Consider the following 27,028-nt stretch of genomic DNA (forward strand, 5'->3'; position numbering starts at 1 on the left):
GTTTTCTTTGGCATCACATCAAATTCCCTGTTGTAGCAACAGCCTTCTTCTGTTTTCCCCTCCTGCCTCCCTGGAAGGTGACTCAGTCCGCACACCAAGAAACCGTGGCACAATTACAGTATTCAGAATGACTTGTGGGTAATGGCTCAGCGTTCCTCTCCAATTGGATGCTGCCTTGTTATGCTGAATGCCAGTCAACGGATTCCTAAAAATATCCCCTGACAGAAGTCATCCTCTTCCAAGGGCCCTGGAGAATGTTTTCCACAGAAAGGGTAAGGCGCAGAGTGGGGCCGTGCTTCTGGGGTGAGTCACGTGAGGAACGTTCGTCAGTGGTATGTTATGTTATATCTTCCATGCTCCCTGGCGCTGAGCTCGGGTCGCCGGAAGGATTTGGTGAAATGCAGGCCTCTGTGGCAGGTTCAACTACGCCTCCCACGCCAGTTCCCGAAAACGCATGAACCTGTGCCCAAGGAAAGGTGCTTCAGGGTGTGTGGGTCACTCGCGCTTTGCTTTCTCCCCAATGAGAGGGAGCAGGAAAACCCCAAGTCAGAAATACGCACTGTGCCTGCGGGCTGTAAGCAGGAAACCTGTCCTTCTTAAAGCTGCCCCTCTGGCAATGACAGTTAAGTATGGGCTTGCCCGAGGGGAGGGGTGGGGGATATTCAGGTCCCCCGTGCTAGCCCTGCATTGACGGAGTGGAGAAGGTGCCAGGGGGCTGCATGTGCTGCTTCTCCTGTTATATATAGACCCCGCAGCGGGGCTGACGCTCGTGGGGCGTTAAGACCCTGCCATCTCCAGCAGTCATTACACCTTCTTACAGAATCTAGGATTGCAGACGTGTGAGCGTGTAGTTTTGGGGGAAGAGAACTTTTCTAGTACTCCTGAAATTTTACAACTTAAAAGACCATAAAGATCACTGTACTCACAAGAATAACACAGTGCTTCAGATCCTTCTTCAAAGTAGATAGGATGTAAATACAAAGAAAACAGGAGCACCTGGGTGGCTCAGATGGTTGAGCGTCTCCCTTCGGCTCAGGTCATGATCCCAGGGTCCTGGGATCGAGTCCCACATCAGGCTCCCTGCTCCACGGGGAGCCTGCTTCTCCCTCTGCTTGCCACTCCACCTGCTTGTGCTCACTCTCTGTGTGTCAAATAAATAAATAAAATCTTTAAAAAAAAAAAAAAGAAAAGTAAATGTCCATTCTGATGATCAATTTGCACAATAAATCATGAATTCTTTCTTTGGAGATGATATGAAGAGCGACATGGGCTGACTGACCCTTCGGTGGAAGGGTTTGACCTCTCTCGATTCTCAGAGAGAAAGTCTTTAGAATCTTGGTTTTCTGATTTAAAATAGTTAACATTCCATTTCCAAATGAGAGTTTACCAACTATATCATGATTGAAAAAAATCAACTTTCAATCAGACTTGAAAGTCATAGATAGGTTTAGAAATCGGACTAACATCTCTTAGGCTAACAAGGGGTTGGAAGGTTATCTAGAGACGGCTTAATAATCTACAGCTTCGGGGCGCCTGGGTGGCTCAGTTGGTTAAGTGACTGCTTTTGGCTCAGGTCATGATCCTAGAGTCCCAGGATCAAGTCCTGCATCCGGCTCCCTGCTCAGCGGGGAGCCTGCTTCTCCCTCTCCCTCTACCCCTCTCATGTTCTCTCTCGCTCTCTCATTCTCCCTCTCTCAAATAAGTAACAATCTTTAGAAAGAAGAATCTATAGTTTTGAAACTTTCAGGTTAAAAACATGTCCTTCACTAAGTAATCTCAAGGTTTAGGGGTCAAAATAATTTTTAAATAGGAACCAAATGGTTTTTTTATTGAATTAGAATTCACATAACATAAATTGACCATTTTAATCTCTTAAACATGTATAATACAGTCTCATTTAGTGCATTCCCAATGTTGTATAGCGACTACCTCCATCTAGTTTCAGAGAGTCTTCATCAACCCAAAAGGAAACCCCAAACCAGAGGGCCACTCCCCATTTCCCCTTGCCCCCAGCCCCTGGCACCAACTGATTTTTTTTTTTTTTGTTTCTATGGATTTGCCTATTCTGCATATTTCATATAAATGGAATGAATATGTGTCTTTTTGTGTCTTGGCATCTTTCACTCAGCATGACATTTTTGAGGCTCATCCGTATTGTAGCAAGAATCAGGTCTTTATTCCTTTTCATGCCTGAATAATATTCCTTTGTATGATTGTACCACATTTTGTTTATCTATCCATCAATGGACGTTTGGGTTGCTCCTACCTTTTGGCTATTATGAATAATGCTGCTATAAGTATTCATGTGCAAGTTTTTGTTTGAACACCTGTTTTCAGTTCTTCTTGCTGTGTACCTAGGAGTAGAATTGTTGCATCATATAGTAATTACATTTAGCCAACCTGTTTCCATAGCATTGTATCATTTTACATTCCCACCAAACATGTGAGCATCTTAATTTCTCCATATTTTCACCAAAACTTATTGTTTTTTGTTTTTTTAAATAGATTATGGCTATCCTAGAGAGTATGAGGTGGTATCTCACTGTGGCAACATGTTATCAAAGTACAATCTGAAGCAACATTGAAATTATTGCACATTTCAGCAAGGGAGGGCAGAGAGGGCAGAGAGACCTATCGTATTTATTTATTTATTTTTAATTTTATTATGTTATGTTAATCACCATACATTGCATCATTAGTTTTTGATGTAGTGTTCCATGATTCACTGTTTGCATTTAACACCCAGTGCTCCATTCACTACCTGCCCTCTTTAATACCCATCACCGGGCTAACCCATCCCCCCACCCCCCTCTCCTTTTGGGGGGTAACTCTTCATAAGAAGAGTTAGGTCTGTTTAACACACTGGGTAGACTCTTGGCTGTCCTCAGAGGGAGATGGCATTGTGTGGAGGAAGAATCTATGGCCATGGCTGTGGTTTGATTAAATACACCATCTCCCATGGGGCACCTGGGTGGCTCAGTCAATTAAGCATCTGCCTTCAGCCCAGGTCATGATCCCAGAGTCTTGGGATGGAGCTCCCTGATCAGCTCGGAGCCTACTTCTTCCTCTCCTTCTGCCCTCCACCCCCACTCATGCTCTCGCTCTCTCTCACTCTCAAATAAATAAATAAATAAAATCTTTTAAAAAAATATACCATCTCTCACCACCCTTTCAATGGCAGATTTCTTGGAAGGAGTAGTTGTATATATTCTTAGCTTTCACATCCCTATCGCCTACCCATTTCTCAGCTAATCCCAATCTCCTGCATTTTCTATGCCAAAAGGCCATTTTTTAATAAGATCTTCAGTACTATCTTGGTTTCTGTCTTAGTGCTTTGGCTGCTGTAACAAAATACCACAGACTGGGGGGCTCATAAACAGCAACCCCACAGCTCTGGAAGCTGGAAGTCCAAGATCAAGGCACCCTGTGTCTGGTGAGAACCCTCTTCCTGATTCATAGACAGCATCTTTTCCCTGAGTCTTTACCTGACGGAAGGGGCGAGGGGGCTCCCTGGGGTCTCTTATAAGGGCACTGATCCTATCCTGGGGGCTCCACCCTCATGACCTCATCACCTCCCAAAGGCCCCTCCTCCTAACATTGTCAGCTTGGGAGATAGAATTTAACACAGGAATTTGGAGGTGGGGGTGGTGGGGGAGGGACACAAGCATACAGTCCATAGCAGATCCCAAATCTGTTTTCCTATTGAATCCTCCTGCTTCTTGGTCTTCCGCTTGGGATGGTGCTGTTGACCACACCCTTCTTCTTAGAGCACACTATTCTGTGGGCACTCATGGCATGCACACTCCTGATTCTGGCTGGTTTCTCCTTCTGATTCTTATGTAGCCACTTATCAGTTATTTCTGTTACCAAGTTCTGTTCCTTTTTCCCCATCTCTACATTCAAGAATGGTTGTTTCCCCTTAAACCATCTTTTTTTTTTTTAAAAGATTTTATTTATTTATTTGAGAGAGAGATGAGAGAGAGAGAGAGAACATGAGAGGGGGGAGGGTCAGAGGGAGAAGCAGACTCCCTGCTGAGCAGGGAGCCCGATGCGGGACTCGATCCCGGGACTCCAGGATCATGACCTGAGCTGAAGGCAGTCGCTTAACCAACTGAGCCACCCAGGCGCCCTCCCCTTAAACCATCTTGAACATTTTCTTTGCTGATTGCTTTTGTGATGTGTGTATGTGATTGATAAGTCATCTTTCTCCCAATATTGAGAACCCAGTGTCATCCTCTATTCCTCTGTTTCCATTCCCCAAATTCTGGGAAGTGGGGGGCAATCGAGTGATTGGAGTAAGAGAGCAAAGACTTATTGAAAGAGGAGGTTTTAGGAAATGAAATTTATATTTCATTAAGCTCAGTGTTACCAGGAGTCAGGGCTTCTGTGCAGTGTCCTTGAGTCCTGCACAGATGTACAGGACTCTGTTTTATAGAATGAGAAATGAGAAATGAGAAATGATTCATTAGTAGAGATTTATTTGCCACTTATGTCTGAGTGACAGAGAAATGTCAAGTCCCCATCACTAGATCCTCAGTTCCAGATATGTTCTGCGAAATGAGCTGTCTCCTCAAACTCTCCCAGCAGACTCAGTTTCCCCTTATAGAAAACGAGAGAGAGTGGCTTAGAAGATAAGATCTCCAAGATAAGATTTAAAACGTGCTTTGGGCAGGTTCTCGCATGCGAACAAAAGAAAGGGAGTCCTATTAATATTAGCAGAAAGGAATTTGTTAGAAAGCTATCTGGTGGTTTACAGAAATTACAGGACATCTGGAGAATGAACCTGGGGAAAATGTGAAGACCCAGAGGAAACCAGGTGTCGGGGAACACAGGCCGCTGAGTGCTGATCCATCAGATCCCAGCATGGCACTGGACACCCTTTCCCCATCTGCGAGCCTCATGCTGCAGCCATCTCCAGAATATGCCTCAGCTGTCTCCAGGTTTTGTGTCACTTCTTAAAAAAAAAAATAAATAAATAAATCCTAGTTTCAAACATGAGCTTGGCACACATAGACCCTATTCTCATGTCCTGGTAACTCAGGGGAAGCGGGGGACAAGAAATCCAGAGTGGGTTGTGGGGCCCTGAAGCCACAAAGACTCGTCAAGGGAGACACCCCCTAAATGTTAGTGGTTTTTGTGGCGCTGGGAGGGAGATAAACATCTACCACATTACAAGTCCCATACTATTGGTAAAAGAGATTCTTACTTTTATTGCTACAGACGGTGTTGAATATCTGTCGCTGGGCTGTTAAATGGGCCGAAGGCAGGCGTGAAGTCAGGAAAATAAAAAGGGGGAGGAGAGACATAACAAGAGGAAAAAGAGAGAAAAATACTGTCACATTTTATTTGGGACTGAGCCACATTTTGTGGAGTCTAAAACTTATACAAGTCCTAGAAACTTTTTTTTTTTAAATAAAAACAGCAAAGTTATGAATACAAATAAATTGGTTCAAAAGTAAATATTTATTTAGAATGAGAAGAGAGATCCTAAGAAGTTCTTGTGGCTTTGCACATGCAGAACACTTGCTGAGGTGTCTCTCAGCACTCACCAGATGTGGGATGAAAAGGCTCCTTATTTTTTCAAAATTTAATTTAATTTAATTTAAATTCAGTTAGTTAACATATAATGTATTATGGTTTCAGAGGTAGAGGCAGTGATTCATCAGTCTTACATAACACCCAGTGCTCATTACATCACGTGCCCTCCTTAATGCCCATCACCCAGTTACCCCATCCCCCACCCACCTCCCCTCCAGCAACCCTTGGTTTGTTTCCTATGATTAAGAATCTCTTATGGTTTGCCTCCCTCTCTGATTTCATCTTGTTTTATTTTTTTCTCTCTTCCCCTATGGTCTTTTGTTTTGTTTCTTAAATTCCATGTATCAGTGAGATCATATGATAATTCTTCCTCTGATCGACTTATTTCACTTAGCATAATACCCTCTAGTTCCATCCACATCTTTGCAAGTGGCAAGATTGCTTTTTTTTTTTTTTGATGTTTGAGTAGTATTCAATTGTGTATATACACCACATCTTATCTATCTAGTCATCTGTTCATGGACATCTGGGCTCTTCCCATAGTTTGGCTATCGTGGACATTGCTGCTATAAACATTGGGGTGCAGGTGCCCCTTTGGATCATTATATTTGTATCCTTGGGGTAAATACACAGCAGTGCAATTGCTGGGTCCTAGGGGAGTTCTATTTTTAATTTTTTGAGTAACCTCCATACTGTTTTCCAGAGTGGCTGCACCAGCTTGCATTCCCACCAACAGTGTAGGAGGGTTCCCCTTTCTCCTCATTCTTGTCAACATTTGTTGTTTCCTGACTTGTTAATTTTAGCCATTCTGACTGGTGTGAGGTGGTATTTTGTTGTGGTTTTGATTTTTATTTTGCTGATGTTGAGTGATGTTGAGCATTTTTTCATGTCTGTCGGCCAATTGTATGTCATTGGAGAAATGTTTGTTCATGTCTTCTGCCCATTTCTTGATTGGATTCTTTGTTCTTTGGGTGTTAAGTTTGATAAGTTCTTTATAGGTTTTGGATACTAACCCTTTATCTGATAAAACATTCGCAAATATCTTCTCCCATTCTGTAGGTTGTCTTTTGGTTTTGTTGGCTGTTTCCTTTGCTGTGCAAAAACTTTTTATCTTGATGAAGTCCCAATAGTTCATTTTTGCCCTTGCTTCCCTTGCCTTTGGTGATGTTTCTAGGAAGAAGTTGCTGCGGCTGAGGTCGAAGAAGTTGCTGCCTGTGTTCCCCTTTAGGATTTTGATGGACTCCTGTCTCACATTTAGGTCTTTTAACCATTTGGAGTCTATTTTTGTGTGTGGTGTAAGGAAATGGTCCAGTTTCATTCTTCTGCATGTGGCTATCCAATTTTCCCAACACCATTTGTTGAAGAGACTGTCTTTTTTCCATTGGATATTCTTTCCTGCTTCGTCGAAGATTAGTTGAGCATAGTGTTGATGGTCCATTTCTGGGTTCTCTATACTATTCCATTGATCTAAGTGTCTGTTTTCTTTTTTTTTAATTTTTTTTTTTTTATTTATTTGTGAGAGAGAGAATGAGAGACAGAAAGCATGAGAGGGAGGAGGGTCAGAGGGAGAAGCAGACTCCCTGCTGAGCAGGGAGCCTGATGTGGGACTCGATCCCGGGACTCCAGGATCATGACCTGAGCTGAAGGCCGTCGCTTACCCAACTGAGCCACCCAGGCGCCCCCTAAGTGTCTGTTTTTGTGCCATTACCATACTGTCTTGATGATGACAGCTTTGTAATATAGCTTGAAGTCCAAAATTGTGATGCCTCCAGCTTTGGTTTTCTTTTTCAACTTTCTTTTGGCTATTTGCATCTTTTCTAGTTCCATACAAATTTTAGGATTATTGGTTCCAGCTCTGTGAAAAAAAACTTATGGCATTTTGATAGGGATTGCATTGAATGTGTAGATTGCTCTGGGAAGCATAGACACTTTAACAATATTTGTTCTTCTAATCCATGAGCATGGAACATTTTTCCATTTCTTTGTATCTTCCTCAGTTTGTTTCATGAGTGTTCTATAGTTTTCAGTGTATAGGTCCTTTACCTCTTTGGTTGGGTTTATTCCTAGGTATCTTATGGCTTTGGGTGTAACTGTAAATGAGATAGATTCCTTAATTTTTCTTTCTTCTGTCTCATTGCTAGTGTATAGAAATGCAACTGATTTCTTTACATTGATTTTGTATTCTGAAAAGCCCCTTATTTTTAACCTACTTTCCCTTCACCAACAATACTCTATGAATCCCAACACCTTTTCTCATGGGGGTGCATGAAGCTCCCAAATCTGCTCAGAGAATCTGCCTCATGGCTCTCTGCCTCCGTTGGAGGGATAAGACCTGTTACGTGTTCATCCAGGCTTCCATTCAAAACACTGTGGTTGAGGACGAGTCATATGTTAGCACTGCACTGGGGGCTCGGGGCCCAAGAGTGAACAAGGCAGAAATGGCCACTGTTCCTGTGGTAATTCACACACTAATCAAGAGAAACAGACTTTGGAAAACAAGGTGAAATGGTTTTGAGATCCTAATCACTCCTCCAGCCCATGAAAAGACAAAGGCATCTCCTTGTTCCATGGACTTTTCTAGAATAGGGTGTTCTGTTGTATGTAAGCCATAGAAACTTCAAACTTATAAATATGATTTCTTATATAACACTGATTCTATAGTGTACATAAATCCAGATTTATAAACTAGCATCTAAGATATATGGCATTCTCTCTGTGCAGTACCCAAAGAGGGGGAGTGGAAGGGTGGCCCACATGGGTGAGGGACAGTAGTGTGACCCAGTGTCAAAGGTCATAGCACAGTCACAGACAGAATGATGTTCTAGGGGGACAGCTGGGAATCCCTGATGTCACAAAATCCTAGATACACTGAAACCTCCCAGAGCACACTGTGAAAGTCTATAAAGTCAACACTACTTTACAACAACTCAACAAAAAAGCTCTCTTCTGTTAATATCAGAGTTAGGATAAATGGCTGGAAAAACAATGCTCAGAATAAACCTCTCTATTTCTCTTAACAACCAAATCTTAACAATGGTTACCAGATACTGGGTCTACAAAGGATGTTATATGTACATATACAAACTCACATACACATACTAAGTACCCAACCCAAATGAGTTTTGCACATAGATTATGAAGCTAGTATCTTCACAATCATTTCATTTCTGAAAAGAGCATGTCAGCCCTTCTCAAATGTCCTTGAAGCAAAAATATAATTCTAGGAACACATAATTATCGTTTCTGAAGCAGCCCACTGAAAAGGATTTTGTTGACAATATTGCCAACAATGGGAAGCATTTATGCCAGTCTGGGAATGCAAGGAAGGTTAAGGGGCAGAATCCTCAAAGCCTTTAAGGAAATAGCCTGAGTTTGTGTTTTAGACTGTGGCAAATTGTAAGCGTTTCAATGATTTTTCCATTCTCTGAATCTTTATTTCTACTAGACCCACCAGGATTTGGCTCCATTTGACTGGAGCCCGTCATCTGGCCCATACTGAAATATGTGTCCCTTCACATGTTTGCTGTGTCATCATTTTATCAACATGTGTCAAGACGCTTTGTCTTCATGCTCCCCCCTGCTGGTCCATGGACCACCCTAACGATGCAACTGATTTCTTTACATTGATTTTGTATTCTTGACACCACTGCTCACCAGGGCTCCACTCTAAGATGTGGCAGCTTTCGCTGTACCATAAACAGAATGGAAACACAACTCAAGTATTTGTGGACACAGTTGGGGACACATGGAGCTTCTGAACCTCACAAGGCAACCTTCTTCTTATAACATACTACTAGGAAACATGATATTCCTTATTGACCTCAGAGGTCTTAGAATGAGAAGAAAGGGAACCCTTTCTGTTCACTGGCCAGCTACACAAACAACGCAAGGAGGCGAGTTATATACACAGAATTCAGACACCCTGCGGCCACCATCATGCATGCGTGCCATACTGTCAGCAGACCTCAAAACACAACCCCATTGAGCTTGTAAACATCGGATGAATTAAAAGCAATTTTCTCACTTTATTTAAAAAGTCACCCTGTCACAAAATATATTGCTCTGTGGATATGCTAATTAATGCCTCATCTCTGGTTTGGTTAGAGAATGAGCTAGTTCACGTCTAGGAATCTTCTAGATGAATGAAGTTTCTCACTAGTATGCTAGAACGTTTTGAAAAGTTTACTTTTATTTTCCTTGTAGCCTTTTAAAAATATATATTAAAATTATCTCTGTCTTCTGTCTTAATTACATACTTTTTGCTCAGATTATTTCATAATCTCTGCCTTACCACTAACAGTGTGCAGTCAATAGACTAAGAAATCATAAAAACGCAAAATCAAGCTCAGTGAAGTTTGTTGTTTTATTAAGGCCTTTCAGATTGCATACCAAATGATAAAAGCCAAATCATGTTTATTCCAACAAAATCCGATATTCAGAAAATGGCTGTATATTTACATATAACTCTCCTTCCTCCTCATTATTCATCCCCACCCTCTGCCCTGTCTCGAACACCCAGCATACACTCAGGCCATCTGTTGAATCCAACTGATGTCTCAACCCACACCCTGCAAATCTTCCATAACTTTTTTCTTAACTTGGATTGTTCTCTTTTTTTCTGTAAAACCAAAGCCCCCTAAGAGAACATCTCATCCTTACAACTGCCCAGGTTCATCCCAGGCAGCAGAACTTCTTAGGAGGGCTAGAGTCATCATGCAAAAACCTCAGTTTTCTTTCTTTCTTTCTTTCTTTCTTTCTTTCTTTCTTTCTTTCTTTCTTTCTTTCTTTCTTTCTTTCTTTCTTTCTCCTTCCTTCCTTCCTTCCTTCCTTCCTTCCTTCCTTCCTTCCTTCCTTCCTTCCTTCCTTCCTTCCTTCTTTCCTTCCTCCCATTAAGCAAAATTTGTGGAGAATACCTGATTTTTCAAAACTTGGAGGAGTAGTGGTATTGCATATATTAGCGACTCTATACTTGTCGACTTCATGGTCATCAATAATCAATATCAATCTGTGTTTGATATAGCTGCCCTTGAAGTTTTGAGGTGTGTATGAAGGGTGTCTGCCCTACCATGGATGGCAATTAAATTTTACCTGGACGGGAAGTTCTGAGCTATTGGTGGTGACTGCCCAGAATACTGTGTTGAGAAGGATTTTGTGGCCCTATCTAGTCTTCATGAAGGTTGCAGACTCTTGTGCCCAGGATGGGATTTGTAGCTTATATGATGTGGCTGTACTATGCCTATCTTCCACACTGCTGCCTCCAACTGTTAAGATTCTTGAGCTCTTCTTACTACTTGGCAACCGTCACTTCACTGAGTGTCATTCACATCAAATCTTAAGTTTGTTAGTAGACCAAGATCTATCAGGCCTTCTATGGATACTCTTTGCTTGTAGAAATCCATTCTAATTGATTGCTTCCAAACTTCCATGGGTGGAAAATGAGGTAATTTAACTTGTTAAAATTGTGCTTAGGATGGATTGATTTATGGACAGAGGAATGAGAAAGATGGATAGGTATGGAATAAGACATAATGAATGTTAATTGTAAAATCTAGGTTGGGACTGTGTTTATTATGCAGTTCTGTTAACTTTTTTGTATGTTGGAAATTTGTGTAAGAAAATGTTGTGGGGAAATTGTGCTTATGGTAATAATTAGTAATCAATGATTTTGTGCATGAGCTAATTGCTAAAAATAAAGTGCATGTACTTTCATGGATATGATATAATTAAATAAACTCTATTGGTTCCATCAGCTCACTTTCACATTTTTGCTTTCTAAATATGAAAATAGTCAAATAAATGGCATAGAGTTAACTGGATCATTATTTCATATTTTAAAAGTCATTGAAAAATAATGTGATGCTTTTTTGTTGGCTTGCTTATTTTGCTTTGGCTTTTTGATTATATTGAGGGGAGCCAGTAAAACACGAGTGATTTTTTTTCCTAAAATATAAATCCAAGATAAATGTTATTTTCCCTTGTCAGTGATTCTGGTAAAAGGGAGTGGTTATGCCAGCCATAATATATTACTCTAAAAAGCAAAACTGATCTACTTAATTTTGTATTAACCCAGGAGAGATTGCAAAATCAATGGAATGTGCCCAGGAGATATTTGAAGTCCAAGACTACCTCTAACGGTTGACTCAGCCTTTTAAAAACTGACTGAGCTGTGGTAATGACCCCAGGTTATAATGGATCCCCCAAAAGTTGATGAAAGACAGGCAGTGATAAAATCAGGAGTAAGAAATGGGTGGTGATATTTTTTTTTTCCTTCATTAAAGGGTCATAGGAGTATTTCCAATTTTTTCTTTTCTTTCCTTTTTTTTTTTTTTTGGATAAGTGAAGGAAATAACCTCACTAAACTTTGAAATTTAAGTGATTCATAGAACATATAAATATTTAAAAAATATTCACAAAGTAAATAAACTGAAATAAACAAGGGAAGTCATTTGCCCTCTCACTTTTGGGCTCTGGAAGCTTCCCACTTGTGTTAGGAAGGAAAACAAAAAGAACATCTCCATCAGCATAAGAGAAGGGATTAAAAATTGGCCTCTGATGGGAAAAAGTAGAGTCTGGCATGAACGGTCACAGAAGCCTATACCCAACAAGGCCCCGAGTCCTGGCAACTCTAATCGTGTGAAAGTATGCCAAGGGAATCATGGGTCTTTGACTTCTTAGAATAACAGAATTCTCTCTAATAGATTATTCCACACGGTTGGGCAGATGACGGCCACAGGCTGTCTTCAGTGGGGAGTGCTCAGGCCACAAAATAAATTGAAGATGCGACTGGCATGAGCCAGAGCTCAGATGAGCGATTCACGGAAAAGAAAGCCAATGCCCGGTAGACTAGAGAGGCCTGACAGTGTGCCCTGGCCCGGGCTCCTCAGCCTGCCAGGCTATGGCGATGTGGTGGGGAGCACCGTGACAGCAGAAGCACTTCTGCCAGTTTTGAATAGTTATAAAATGAAAGTCTAGCTTCTTGAGATCCAGAAATAAAGCACTGCACAGCAGTCCACAGCCCTCCCAGTGCAAGACATTATTAAAACGTGAAGGCACAGCTGACTTAAGACACTGGGCAAGTAAACGAGTCAGTGGACATCAGCTATTAGAGAGATGTTTGCATTCCGCTTTGGAATCCGCCAACCCAAATTCTGCCTTGGCTGTGGAAAACTGGGGCAGAATCTGTGTGGCTTTCTGCAGGACCCCAAAGGCAACTGGTCTCTGATTCTGGGGCGACACTGGCAGCAGGCCTTCCTAAGTTTAGTGCTTTGGGGTCACTGCTATGTGCGTGGGGAGGGGTGGCGAGGAGGGGGGCAAGATCCATCATTTTTATTTTTATCTGGAGCACCAGCTTATTAGTTATTGGTGTAGACAGCACGAGTGATGGGAACTTGCAGAGGGTTTGCACTCAAGATGGAGCTCAGCCAGCCACCAGCAGTGAGTGGGTGAGTTCTCAGCCTCTGGAGGCCAAGGTTTCGTCCTTTGGGAGGGTCTGAAAATGGCTTGACCCCCACACTGTGGGGCTGTTGTGAGAGTGAAGAAGAGAGTGTGTCAAATGCCTTGTATGGGGTCAGGTATATTAGGAGGGCTCAGCACATTCTTGCTATTTTCACCACCATGTTTCAGACCATTCTTTTTGCAGATACTGTCTCTAATCTTTAAAACCTTAAGGAATAGTTACTCTATTTTTTTAAGATTTATTTATTTATTTTAGAGAGAGAGAGAACAGGAGTGGGAGTGACAGACGGAGAGGAGAGAGAATCTCAGACTCCTCCCCTGAGTGCAGAGCCCCATTCAGGGCTTGAACTTACGACTGTGAGATCATGACTTGAGCTGAAACGAAGAGTCGGATGCTTAACCAACTGAGCCATCCAGGTGTCCCTAGTTAGTTACTCTTACTCTTTACCATAGAGATAACTAAGGCTCTGACAAGCTGGTTTGCCAAAAGTCCCCAAGACCGGTAAAGGTGGAGTCTATATTTGAGCCCAGTGTGTGGCAGGTGAGGTGACCAGCTCTCCTGGTGATATCCCTGAGAGCCCATGGCTCAGGACACCCTTCAGTCCCAGATAGAACGGGACAGCTGGTCACCCTAGATTGAGCTCCAAATCCTTTTGCTTTCCACTATGCCATAGCTGGAATCATCTTACCCCTGTTTTAGATTCTGTCCGTTAAATTTTCTTTTCCATTTCTGTCTTGAGCCACATAGATACCAACCAATGATAGAAGAGGTACAAAAATGCTTAGGGACAAAGTTATATTAAAACATATAAATCTGTGTTTCTTACGGACTAACTCTAATACATAGATTTAGCAAAGATGGTGTGTAAGCTAGGACTACATCATTCAAGACTATGCACTCTTGTTTTCTTTTTTTAAGAGATCAAGATCATTTATTTTCATTTACATAATGGGGAGGGGGGGTGAGTGGACACTTACTGCCAGACATTTTTATGGGGAAAAATGCTAAGGAGTAAAAACATATGTTTTTAAAGGTCACACTAGTCAGAGTTGAACTTGTCAGTATTCCAAAGCTGAAGTTATGGGCATGGATCATTAGGAAAGGTCACAAAGGTTAGTGATACAATCTGTGACTATTTAAAGAGAAAAATGGCCTTGTCCCCACCCTCTGGGCACAGGGAGCAGAAACAGTGTGTTCACTTTGTCCTAAAAGTTCCATCACCAGCCGGGAAAGGCCACTCAGCATAGATACGTTCCAAATATTTGCTTTAAGGGTGGGCAAAATTACCAAAAATAGAAATTTAGGCAGCTGAAAATTTCAGCCAAAATTCTCCCTGATTTCTAGCTTCAACCTGTACATACAAAATATATGGCTGCAAAATGTGGTCCTGATAGTTCACATCCAGACAAAAGGGGACGAACATCTGTGAAAACACACAAAAGCTTAATGACATCATGCTTTCATTCCGTGGAAAAAAATGTGGCGTTGATTCATTCTCAAGCTGGAATATATTTCCACATTAAAGTAAATTTTGCCTTCAGTTTTAGAGGGAGTTTTTATTATGAGAAAAACATATCCAAAAGGAAAAAATAATTTTTTCCCCAGGCATATGAAAAGTCATCAAACAGCATAAGAGAATGTATTCGGCACAATGCCACCACATCTAATGGAAAGAGCTCTCTTGGTGATCCAGTGTTCACTTTGACCGAGACCAGAGAAGCGTCAGGATGACCTCTGTCTGTCAGTGATTTAGTATGTTAACAAACTTAAGTCAAATTTGGCTAGCACTTGGAAAATGTAATGTATTTCCTGCATATTATTATGGGAAAAAATAAACATATATAGGAGTAAATTCTCCAAGACAAGGGAAATTATGATGTGGTATTATTTTGACCATCTTCCCTTGATAGCAAACTAATTTGTTCCTTTCAAAGCCGAGGAAGAATTTTAGTGTGTATTAAATGCCTCCTGTTTCTCATTCTCTGTGATTTCGGTTTCACGTAGTATCTCAGCTGATTTTCAGAATCATGTCTGAGTAGTGAGTACTGCCATTCCCATTTGTAAGTGAGGAATCCAGGCTTATGGAAGTCAAACAGCCTCGTTGAGGTGCCCAGCCAGCCCCTACCGCCAGGCTTCGTACTCAGAAGTCCTGACTTCCAAGAATGAGGAGGCGGCGAGGCTCCTAGCTCTTCCACAGAACCTCACTCTTGCAACTCAAGCTGTGGTCTGTGGGCAGCATTTGTGCCACCTGGGAACCTGTTAAAATGCTCAGGATCAGCTCCCACCTGACCTCCGGTTCAGAATCTGCACGTGACACCATCCCAGATGATGCAGACGCACACATGTGGGAGAGGTTCTGCCCTACACCATACGGCTGCAGCAGACAATGGTCTTCTGGGGCATTGTGGATTAAATCTCCAAAAGATCCCGTGTCCAAACCTGAGGCCTGGGAACCAGAGCCAGGAAAAGTCAGTCCTGCCTGTCGCGCACCATTTTTCCAGCTTAGGGCCTTGGGGAAATCACTTGTCTGCGCCAAATCTAAGTACTGCAGACACTTAATCAAGTATAAGGATTCTGCCAAAATCTCAGCTACGTTGTAAAGTTGGCTGGAAGTAGATAAAACACAACCCTGCTTAGTCATCGTTGTAATAGCTGGAAAGGTGTGAAGTATTTGTCCTGTAGCTTCTGCTCAGCAGAACATTCGCCCTTTACACTTGTGATGGTAGGAAAAACATTTAAAAGTTTGTACATCTCTCCCAGATTAGCTAATAGTAGTAGGTATGAACGATATAGGTAGCTTTCAATTTTCTGACTCCACATCAAGTCACTACTTTATATTACCTTGCTTTGTAAATACATTACATTTTCCAAGTGCTAGCCAAATTTGACTTAAGTTTGTTAATAAAGGGACTGGCTTCCCCTTTCCCACCTGTAGGAGACAGGCCTCTTACATTATAGTGCATTTTTTAACAAACAGCCTTGGGTAAAGATGAAGGCTTCCTATATCCAGAAATAACGGATTCAGTCTGTTAGTATTTAAAATGTTACTTCAATTTGTTAAAAATGAGATGACTGGGGCGCCTAGGTGGCTCAGTCGTTAAGTGTCTGCTTTCGGCTCAGGTCATGATCCCAGGGTCCTGGGATCGAGCCCCGCATCGGGCTCCCTGTTCTGCGGGAAGCCTGCTTCTCCCTCTCCCACTTCCCCTGCTTGTGTTCCCTCTCTCGCTGTCTCTTTCTCTGTCAAATAAATAAATAAAATCTTAAAAAAAAAAGAGAGATGACTTTTCATAAAACACAATTTACCTATGATGCACATTAATAGATTAAATTTCAATTATCAAAATTGACTCGAGTGAAATTACCCTATGCTTTGCTTTCTAAACTGTGTCATTACTTTATTTCTAAAAAGACTCAGCAAAATATTCCCAAACTCTGACAACCTACTTCTAGCTTCTGGTATTATGAAGATAGTTATTTATTGCTGAGGAATAACCTGATGATCAAAATCTGTAAGATATGTAAATACAAGCATTAGCCCAACTGGCAACTTTGCTTATGGGTTTTTTTCTATTGTACGTTTTTTTTTAAAAAAAGTATTTGCCTCTTTCTAGGAATGTAATGTAATCAATCCCTGTCTTATCTAGCAGTTCTGACATACTAATATTTAGATAATAAACAGATCATGGCATAAAAATACAGTAGAGCCAAACTATGGGGAATCATGTGTTCCTAGAAATGTTCATTAAAAAAAAAAAAGGAAACAGAGCACCTGTGGTCAATTATCACATGCAATCCTAAAGCTGTAGAATCCCTCCTCCCATTCTCTCTGTTGGACAGACATAGTTATGTTTTGATACAGTTGGAGACTTAGAAAGTAGAATCTGCATTTTTCTTCTGTTTTTTTTTTTTAACAGAATTCTTTTTTTTATAAATTTTTTTAAAGATTTTATTTATTTATTTGACAGAGAGATACATAGTGAGAGAGGGAACACAAGCAGGGGGAGTGGGAGAGGGAGAAGCAGGCTTCCCGCGGAACAGGGAGCCCGACGTGGGGCTCGATCCCAGGACCCTGAGGTCATGACCTGAGCCGAAGGCAGACGCTTAATGACCGAGCCACCCAGGTGCCCCTTTTCTTCTGTTATTAATGGATATTTGAATTAAGGTATGTTCTGCAGAGACCTGATGTCTATAGGAGGTCAGCTATTAATGGGAGAATGTTAATAGACAATGAATTCATCTTCGCATTATTTTCTCTGTAATCAAACACGTAAAACTTTTCCCACTACCTCAGATAAACTTTTAATGACATATTAATTAAGGGCTGAAAAGAAAGTCATTCTCCACTTTTATAGAGACACTAAGTATTCATTTATCATAAAGGGCAACATTTAATAGAGCCAGGATTAAAGTGTAAGTGGTGGTGATGGTCTTCTTCCCACCTCAGACCCACTGTGTAGGTACATGGGAAGCAGTTCTTTTTCGGCAAACTGTGGACTTGATGTCTGCAATGGACCCCTTCTCTCTGCCCTAGCAATCCACCATGGACTTCAAAGCCTTTTGGGCCCACAGAGCTGTGAGCCCTCTGGCAGTCATGGCCCCAGGGGCTTGAAATCCCTTTGATCCCATAGTGTAGTCACAACCGCTTTGAAGTAAGAAGAGGAAGTGAATTAGAGCGGGTCTCTTTGTCTCTCTGGCTGGGGATCTGCAGATGGCACCGCTAGACCCTCACCAGTGGTTATCATCAGCTGCACTTCATAATTCCCCAGGGCAGCTTTTACAGCATCCTGGCTCCCACTGGTTCTGATTTAATTGGTCTAGGGTGTGGCCGTTTAAAAAAAGCTCTCCAAGTAATGCTGGATCACAGTGCCCAAACTTCCAGTTTGGAATGATAAGCGTACCCAAGAGACCAATAAATAAAACCTCCCATCTTGGTGGAAAATAAAGGGACAAATGTATTCTGGCTCATGATGTGGTGCAACCCTCCCCCGCCCACCCCCCAAAAATAGCAGCAGCAACAACAACAAAAATAAAACATCAAAATCAGAGAGAGAGAGAGAGACAGACAGACAGAAAGATAGCCTTATAGGGCTTACATTTAAGATGGAAACCCTGATATGTTAGTAAAATTAGTAAGTAGAGGTCAGGTGAGCAAACAGGGTGAGTGAGTCCTTCCATGGTGCTCATGCCCGAGCCCTGTTACCACCAAGAGGGGACACCTTCAGCTTTGGGGAATGAGCCTTTCCAACATGCAGGTGTGAATGAGGGGAATGGACATGACCCAGTCTGGACAAACACCAATAAACATAAATAGCTAGAAGACAATAGCAAAAACTGATACTCTATATATGTAATGATTTATCTATACACCACAAATTAAGTTTTCAGGAAAGCTGTGTACAGTTATGTTGGGACAGCTTGACTTAGTTACTTGAAATAATGACCGAGTCTCTAAATTCCAATGGAAGAGTCCCACCCAGTAATATTGGAAAGATCATATTTATACGAACCCAGATAAGTTCTGATGATCTTCAAGTCATTCCTAAGGAGACTGCTCAGAGGCGACGACTCAGCTGGCATGCCCCAAAAGAACAGTTAGAGAAATGACACCTAAACAGCTATCATTACAAAATCAGAAACCCTCATCTCGAGTCTCCTACCTGATGGTGTGCAATTGGCATGCTTTCCTAAGGCACAGATCAACGCCCACGCTGTTGTGTTCCGCGCTAGTCCTATCACGGTTTCCACACACAGCCGCCCAGACAGCTTCCACGCGAGTTCCCGCATGCCAAGTTGTTGTCAAATTCCATCTTGCATGAGCCATTCCTTCTTCCCCTATTGGTTGGCACAGGGAACTGACTTTGATTGATTCTTGTGATTCAAATTTACAAACAGCTAGACAAACAGAACTACTTTTGGATAACATGTCAGTAAGAACAGCAGAAGAAATAGCAAAAAGCAAAAGCCAAAAAGTATAGTCCAAGTTTCCCTCAATTACTGTCTGCCTTAATTCTCTCTGCTTCTGTTTTCTTAGGACAGAAACATCCTCTTCATCTTACATTTTCTTTGATCTTTAAATCAGAGTCAGTGTTGGCAATGAGCACCTTGTGTTTCTTATATCACAAGGTTCCAAGCAGGTTGGAATAAGCTATTTAGGTGTATAGTGAGGTCTTTTGATTTCAAGGAAGAGGAACTTATTCAAGACAGCAATTTGGGGAGCTGAAGCCAGTGGAACGACCACCTGATTGCTGTCCACTAAGCTCTGTCCCCACTCGCAGAGCATCCCCACTGGTCTCAGGGTCTGGCTCTTTCTTATACTCAGTGAATGACTACTTCATTCCCATCTAGGGCCTGCGCCCATACCAGAGCTTCTCATCCTCCCCTCCCACTTTTAGGAAAATAAGCCAGGATCTGCCGAGAAAATGAGTCAGTGTTGGGGATGGCATCTTGGTTTGATCTTCCGTATCTGATGAGTGTTAGTGGAAGTGATCACATTGTCGAGAACTTGGCACAGAGCACAGCCTCCATACATGGGAAAGGGCTTACAGTTTAGTCTCACAGGTTCCCCAATTTCATATTTCCCCTTCTTCTTTTCCATATTAAAACCTACTGGTTTCTTGTGATATCTTTGGATGCTTATCAAAGTCAGGGTCACAAATAAAAAATTCCCAATTCAGGGTTATCATGTCAGCCAGTTCAGTAAAATAACATGAGAAGAGAAAACGATTTGGGTCGAATTCAAACCATCATCTGGTCTTGAATTCCTGTGAAGTGCCAAGTGTATAACAAATACTAAATACATAAGAAATGAGGGAAGGCACCAATCTATTAAATATGGACGCTGTTCTCCTTTATTCCTTTCAGAAGAAGCTCCACGTTTTGTTTGTTTATTCATTTTCAGACATTATTTTGGGGCTCTGGCTCAATCACAATCCCATTTATTTACCAAAGTAGCCAAGTTGTACATTCTCTACGGCTGACTATATGTCCAAACTCTTCTAGAAAGCTGTTATTAACCACTCTGGACTGCCTCCTTCAATGTTTTGTGCATTTTTTAAAAAATACATTACTTGTGACATTTTCTCATACTTCATCTAACACCTCACAGGCCACATAAGTACCACTTAATAAACATGTCAAATACACACTTACATGCAGTTAAAAGGTATGTGTGTGTGACGTCAAGTTAAGAGAAATCTAGACTTAAGTGAAGAGAGACATATTAGAAAAGTCTATGGAAATAGGGAGAGCACATCAATCTGCACGCATCTCAAAATCAAACAGGGGTCTGTTTTAGGGAGAGTAAGGAGGGGTATAAGACTTGGAAGGGTGGCGAGTGATGTGGACAACAGACAGTGCGATTGGGCGGTTTCATTAGAAATCTTTCTGTGGTCAGTTGGTTCCAGACTCTCAGGATGAGCAGTTGAGGGGGAATTCTTTGCCCTTAGTACTTGCTTGTGCTTGCAGGCTACCCAAAGTTCAGGGCCCTGTGGGGAGGAGAGATGCCTCCTTGATTTGGTCAAGCCAAGTCAATGGGCAAGCTACAGGTGATAGCGAACACTTGGTTGACATGCAGCCCTATATTCTTTTTTTTTTTTAAAGATTTTATTTATTTATTTGTGAGAGAGAGAATGAGAGAAAGCACATGAGAGGGGGGAGGGTCAGAGGGAGAAGCAGACTCCCCGCCGAGCAGGGAGCCCGATGCGGGACTCGATCCAGGGACTCCGGGATCATGACCTGAGCCGAAGGCAGTCGCTTAACCAACTGAGCCACCCAGGCGCCCCGCAGCCCTATATTCTAATAAATGCATGGACATGAGCTACCAAGTGCACTCATCATGCTATGGACACCATGGAAATAAATACTCCATTTTAAAATATGATCCCAAAGCAATTGGATGAACAGATAGCGTGTATTTACATATATCAACTTGTTATTCAACCAAAGCCTGCCAAAATTTTATTTTAAAATCCTTAATTACTGCATGTGATATTTTCATAAATTCTTATAAATATTTGTGAAAATCTAGCTTATATATTTGTATAAAATGCATATAACTGCTTTTAGTATTATAGTTAATTTTTTTGACGCATCAGTACATTTTTCTGTGTGAAACAATGGGTAGGTAACTCTTTTAAGGAAAGGATCGGTGTCCTTATAGAAGAGCATTTGAATCATTTGCATAACTCACTACAACAAAATCAGTTACCATAAAAACACGCATTACAGAAAAGCCTGCTATTTGTTTGACTGATCGACCCTCTCCCCCTCCTGTGGGAAACCGCTGACCTTTTGAAGACTAGAGTTTTCCTTTCACATTACCGAATGTTTTGAACGATAGTTTCAGCCTGAAAAAACTAGAACATATAATATATGAAACTGTGTACTTTTACAGATAGTTATATATTTACCTCAAAAAAAAAAAAAAGAACAACATCAAGACTTCGGTGACAATTATTCTTGAAAACCATGCAAATGTGTTCAGAAAACATTGGCTGTCTTTCCAATTATGAACTATCTTGTCTTCACCATATAGACTGAATATAGTTCATGGCACTGTTTCTTTTCTTTTTTTTTTTTTTAAAGATTTTATTTATTTATTTGACAGAGAGAATGAGAGAGAGAGCACATGAGAGGGGGGAGGGTCAGAGGGAGAAGCAGACTCCCTGCCGAGCAGGGAGCCCGATGCGGGACTCGATCCCGGGACTCCAGGATCATGACCTGAGCCGAAGGCAGTTGCTTAACCAACTGAGCCACCCAGGCGCCCATGGCACTGTTTCTTAAATGGTGTTTCATGTTATTAAAATGTAAAAAGTGGTGTTAACAAGATATTTAAAATAGTTTTTTTAACATTAAAATATTATTTCACTGCGAAAGAAGCCCATGGTCAAATCTGTTTTAGTTCCTAAGCTGTAGTACTTTCCAGTGACTCATTTATGCGAATGCAGATTGAGAAGTTCTAGTTTGGGGATAGATTATACAAACGTTTTGAAAATTATTTAACAATGCAGAATATAGCAATTGTGAAAACTTTGTCATCTTTTATAATGAGCCTGAATTCCTACGTTTAAAACTAGAAAAGCCCAAAAATATTATTAAATGTAACTTTAGACTATGTCAAAACATCTTATTAGTAGATAAGGAAAGTATAGTTGGAGTTTCAAATATACTCAGTTAAGTGTTTCTTACCAGTAATGTCCAAATCCAAGCTAAGAGGCTGTGTTTTAGGAACAGGAGATTTTCAAGGAATGGAGACATTTCACTCAAATGTAACAACCTACATGACTCCATGATCTTTTTTTTTTTTTTAAAGATTTATTTATTCATTTGAGAGAGCGAGAATGAGAGAGAGTACATGAGAGGGGGGAGGGTCAGAGGGAGAATCAGGCTCCTCGCTGAGCAGGGAGCCCCATGCGGGACTCGATCCCGGGACTCCAGGATCATGACCTGAGCCGAAGGCAGTTGCTTAACCAACTGAGCCACCCAGGCGCCTGACTCCATGATCTTAAAAGAAGAGATTTCTGGACATCTTTTCTTAGCAAAGAACTTCTGTGTCCTTTTGGATGTCACATTGTGTCCCGCTTTCTTCTGGTTGTCATTCCTACTGCAACTGCCATGATGGTCTCCAAGGGAAAGGTTAATTTGAGAAAGAATTTGGATACCTCTGTGTGCTATTTCTTCCCAGTTCTGTCCATCATAAAACTCTCATTTTAGTAAAAGAATCCAGTGTCTTTGCTGAGAACATAGAAGCCTGTAGTGTGCTTTGTGAGTGCCAGGATAAATTTGAGAAAGTGCTCTTAGGATATTTCCAAAACGCTTTGTAATACAAAACTGAGCGGCACCCTCCTTGTTCCTCTGGAGTTGATGGCTAGGACCTGAAGCTGGGCAGTCTGGGAAGCGTTAAGAATCCCACATCCTAACGCAAGTCCTCTATGAGTAGGTCCACAAACCTCTTGAGAATGAGCCAGCCTCCTGTGCCCAATAATCACCCCAAGGTCCATTTTATAAAAGGAGAGGGGAGCAGGGATCTTTGTTGAAGGTCTTTTGCCATAAAGAGTTAGCAGGAAATGAGTGCTTTTCTTGCTTTGCTATAGCAAGGGAGAGGGGCTTCTAGACTCTTCGATAGAAAAGGTGGACGTTTTCTCCCTGGACAGCTGATAGCCAGCAGCTGGGTCGACCTGTCTGTACCCGAGAAAGGGAACGGTCAAGCTGGGCTGGAGAGGCCGACCTGCAGCTGGGCACCCACTATGATGTGGCAGGGGCCTGTGGCATCCCTGCTGGTCCAGACTTGCATTGTCTTGCTGGCATTGCTCCCAGAGGCCCTGAAATGTGCAGGGTCCACAGCTACTGAGCAGTGATGGGCTGTGCGAGCAAGGAGGGTGCAAGAAGACAGGCTGGATCCAGCCATGGGGTCCTGCAGCCGATTCACACGAAGACCCTTGCTGGTCCGTCAGTGCTATAGTGGGGATAACAAGCAAGAGAGAGGAGACTCTGCAGTGGGCAGTTAAGTAAAGAGACGTTTGCCTTACCTCCTCTAAACAAGCCCCTTTCGAGTCTTAACACAAGAGTTAGGCTGATGCGTGGATAAAGAAAATGTGGTGTATCCACACAAACGGAGTACTATCAGCTTCCAAACAGAAGGGAGCTCTACAGTACGAGACAACACAGACGAATGTTGAGAACGTTGTGCTAAGTGAGATGAGCCAGACACAGAAGGACAGATTCTGCGTGACTCCACTTATAGGAGATAATCTTCAAATAGATTCATAAAATCAAAGATGGAAATGGTGGTTGACAGGGGCTGGGGAGGGGGCAATGAGGAGTTATTAATCAATAGGCAAATGTTTCAAGTAAGATGAAAAAGCTCTAGCGATCTGCTATGTAACAGTGTACCTACACTCAACGACAGTGTGTTGCACACTTACAATTTATTAAGAGGGTAGATCTCATGTTAAGTGTTTACTACAATTAAATTTTCTTCTGAAAAGAAGTTGGGGTGGGGGGGCACATATCTCATGACTCCTGTTATGGGTTGAATTGTGCCCCCCTCTAAAATCATGTTGAAATCCTAACCTCTAGTAGCTCAAATTGTGACTGTGTTTGGAGATAGTGTCTGAGGGAGTCCAGGACGTGCCACCTCAAATGCGTGGCCATGGCATACTGGTTATTTGAGCGGAAGGCACTAGAAATACAGAAGGTGCAGGGAAAGGCTTTCTCTGAACTCCCCTCATCTGCCTGAAAACAAATCCTCCAAAAGGACCTCAATGTCCTCAGTCTCTTCACCAGGAGCTTCACCAACCAGGAAGACTGACTCTTGTCCCAGGAGAGGAACTGAGAAGTCAACCCCACATGCAAACTGTCACAAACTGTTCCTCTCCCATCTGTTCCTCTGTGGACCCAGCCATCTCCCCTAACCCGTTCACTTCCCCCTGAGATGCCTCTATACCCTTCCGTCCCCTACTGGGATGGTATATGAGCTCTCGGATCTCACTGCCTTTTGGGGTGTTTACTTTTTGTCCTGTGATGCCCCCGTGCACATAATATTAAAAATTAATAAATGTGTATATCTTTCTGCTATTAATCTGCCTATTGTCAGCATATTTTATAGACCCAGCTATGGAACCTAGGAGGACAGAGGGGATGTCTTTCTTTCCTTGTATGTCTTTACAGAGATAAACAAGTTAAAATGAAGCCATTAGGGTGGCTCCTAATCCAATATGGCTGGTGAACTATCAAGAAGAGGAAATGTAAACACAAATATATACACAGAGGGAGACCAAGTGAGGACGCAGGGAAAACGCTGTCATCTATATGCCGAGGACAGAGGCCTCGGAAGGAACCAGTCCTGCCAACACCCTGACTTCCAGCCTGCAGAACTGGGAGAGAGTACGCTTCTGTAAAGTAGCTTGGTTTGCAGTGCTTCGTCACAGAAGCTCTGGCAGGTAATGCACCCTCCCTCCCCACACTCCCTGGGTCAAGGTGGTTGGAGGATTGGGAAGCTGAGGACATGACCCTCTCCCCTAAACCCTGGAACTCAGGCTCCCCTACGTTAGGGGAAGGAGGGTGGGGTGACAACCAGGTGAGATGAAAATCACATATGACATGGGACCTTGCAGGTGAATCCACTTAAAAATGACTCGAAATTTTAAAAAGATGATAAAAGTGATTTAGCAAAAACATAGCAGAAAACCATCCCTGGAAGACTCACATTATTACCCTCTATGATTTGAGATTGCAAAATAAACCATAATCATAAGTTATCTTAACACATCAGAGTGGTGAAAACTAATGAGAGGATTCCTTGAGAGCTATGGTGCACTTGTCAGGGCTGTAATGTCAGAAGGGCAGGCTGCGTGAGCACTGAGCGCCGACCTCATCCCAATCCCACGACAGCTCCCGCCCCCCAGGAGAACCCGCTGCATTTCTCGGGTGAGGCTTCTAGTGCATATTGAGATTTGATTTGTTTAGTTTTAGTTTTGTTTTGTTTCCTATACACAATACGCATATATTGGGCAGGCTCCCTCTTCTGATTTGTTCTCGTGGTTAAAATGGTTATGACTCAGCCATTCTGGAAGGGAGAATATGGTGGCCTGGGTGGGGTGGGAGGGCTGACGTCTGTGTTGGAGAGCGCTGACCTCCTTCTTTCCCTTCCTTGGCTTATACCAGTCTTTAGCCTTCTGAATATCTTCCTCCTCAGAGCGCCCCCCCCCGCCCCGCTCTGTTTGTTGTACCTTGACCTCCCTTGATTAGTCTTAGCATGATACTAAAAATATAGTTCAGAGCTATATCCTCTGCTCTCCTTTACAGAGCAAGTTAACTGTTCAAGAACCTGTTGGTTTTTGGTTTTTGTTGTTTTGGTTGTTTTTTCCATCCTCTCTATATAATTAATCAATAGCGTTTGTTCATTCCATTACTAGTTTTTGGAATTCAACTGATTTCTTATCAGATTGGTCAGCGGTTCTTGGTAGGAAGAGTATATATTCTCCACCTTGGATGAGTTGACATACTCCTCCCCCCGTACAGTACTAGGTGTTTGGGATGTCATAAGACATTGCTAATAATGCAGGCTGCAATGTTGTAACTCCCTTGTCTACTCTCCAGTGGAGCCTGCCTGGGTATTTTCCCGAGATGCAGATGAGAGGGCGTTCACAGACACAGTCATGGCTGGGGGGCAGTTTATATTCCCTCAGAGGGAAACTTCACATATGTCTTTCTGTTTGTGTTCCTGAGCAGGGCTCTCTGACCTAACTTTTTTTTTTTTTTATAGGATTTCTGCCAAATTCAACTTGTTGGAAGGAGTGGTTTACTATTCTGAGCATAAATGTTAACAAATTGTGGCGTGAAGCTACACTTTTCATGACATTTGCCAAGAACATGTTTCTCCCATGAAGTCTCTGTCTCCACCCATGAAGGCCTCCGGGGAAAAGTCATTTCATTTCTGGAAACAATTTAGCATCAAACGTGGGGCTGCAACTGGTATCTCTTCGTTCAGCTAGTTATTTTCTTCAAATCCATTATTATTCTCACTTAAGAGCAAAATGAATTCTCAAGTGGTATCTTACCATTTCCAACCAAAAATATTCTGTCCGAGCCAAATTTTAGGTCAATAAATTAAGTTCCCTGTGTTAACAATTAAAAGACAAAAAGCAGAGAGGGAGGTGTGTAATTGGATTAGGTTCAAGGCCTTTTTAAACTAGTCTGTGTTCATACGGCTGAGTTATAATGTACTAGGGAAATATATAAGGTCCAGGGCAATTACTGAATTTTGTTTATAGTGGAAAAGGAAAAATCCTCTTGAGAATAAATGTATTTTAAAAGAATCAGCTATTCTAAGCCTTTTTACTTGGTGTTTCTTATAGAAAAGAGGTTTAGGATACCAGATTCAAGAAAACACAAATTTTACATCATTTTTTTTCCTTGGAAGAATTTCCTAAGATATGCAAGTAGATAACTACACTCCTTCCTCCTCCTCCCCCTTCTTCACTTTTATCTAGTTCCTTATTCTCCCACTAGTCAAGTTTATTCCGCGTCACAGAA

The 27,028-nt window shown here is 42.0% G+C and overlaps 2 long non-coding RNA genes across 3 annotated transcripts; one reads left to right on the top strand and one right to left on the bottom strand.

The window, feature by feature from the left end:
* The first annotated feature begins 150 nt into the window (after window positions 1–150).
* LOC123844266 (uncharacterized) lies at window positions 151–27,028 on the top strand. 2 transcript variants are annotated; one of them, XR_008506062.2, is made up of 3 exons: window positions 151–303; window positions 24,662–24,933; window positions 26,259–27,028. It is a non-coding gene; the product is annotated as an uncharacterized LOC123844266 (long non-coding RNA). The 2 variants fall into 2 exon arrangements; XR_006790745.2 differs by having other exon boundaries at window positions 157–272.
* LOC129045815 (uncharacterized) lies at window positions 1,088–19,232 on the bottom strand. Its single transcript, XR_008506061.2, has 3 exons — window positions 18,652–19,232; window positions 5,207–5,245; window positions 1,088–4,954 (listed from the first exon to the last, which is right to left on the bottom strand). It is a non-coding gene; the product is annotated as an uncharacterized LOC129045815 (long non-coding RNA).

Source organism: Mirounga angustirostris, unplaced genomic scaffold, assembly GCF_029215605.1.
Source record: "Mirounga angustirostris isolate CCGP_5_RB_7025 unplaced genomic scaffold, mMirAng1.0.hap1 SCAF_5, whole genome shotgun sequence".
In the NCBI taxonomy this organism is placed as follows: domain Eukaryota; kingdom Metazoa; phylum Chordata; class Mammalia; order Carnivora; family Phocidae; genus Mirounga; species Mirounga angustirostris.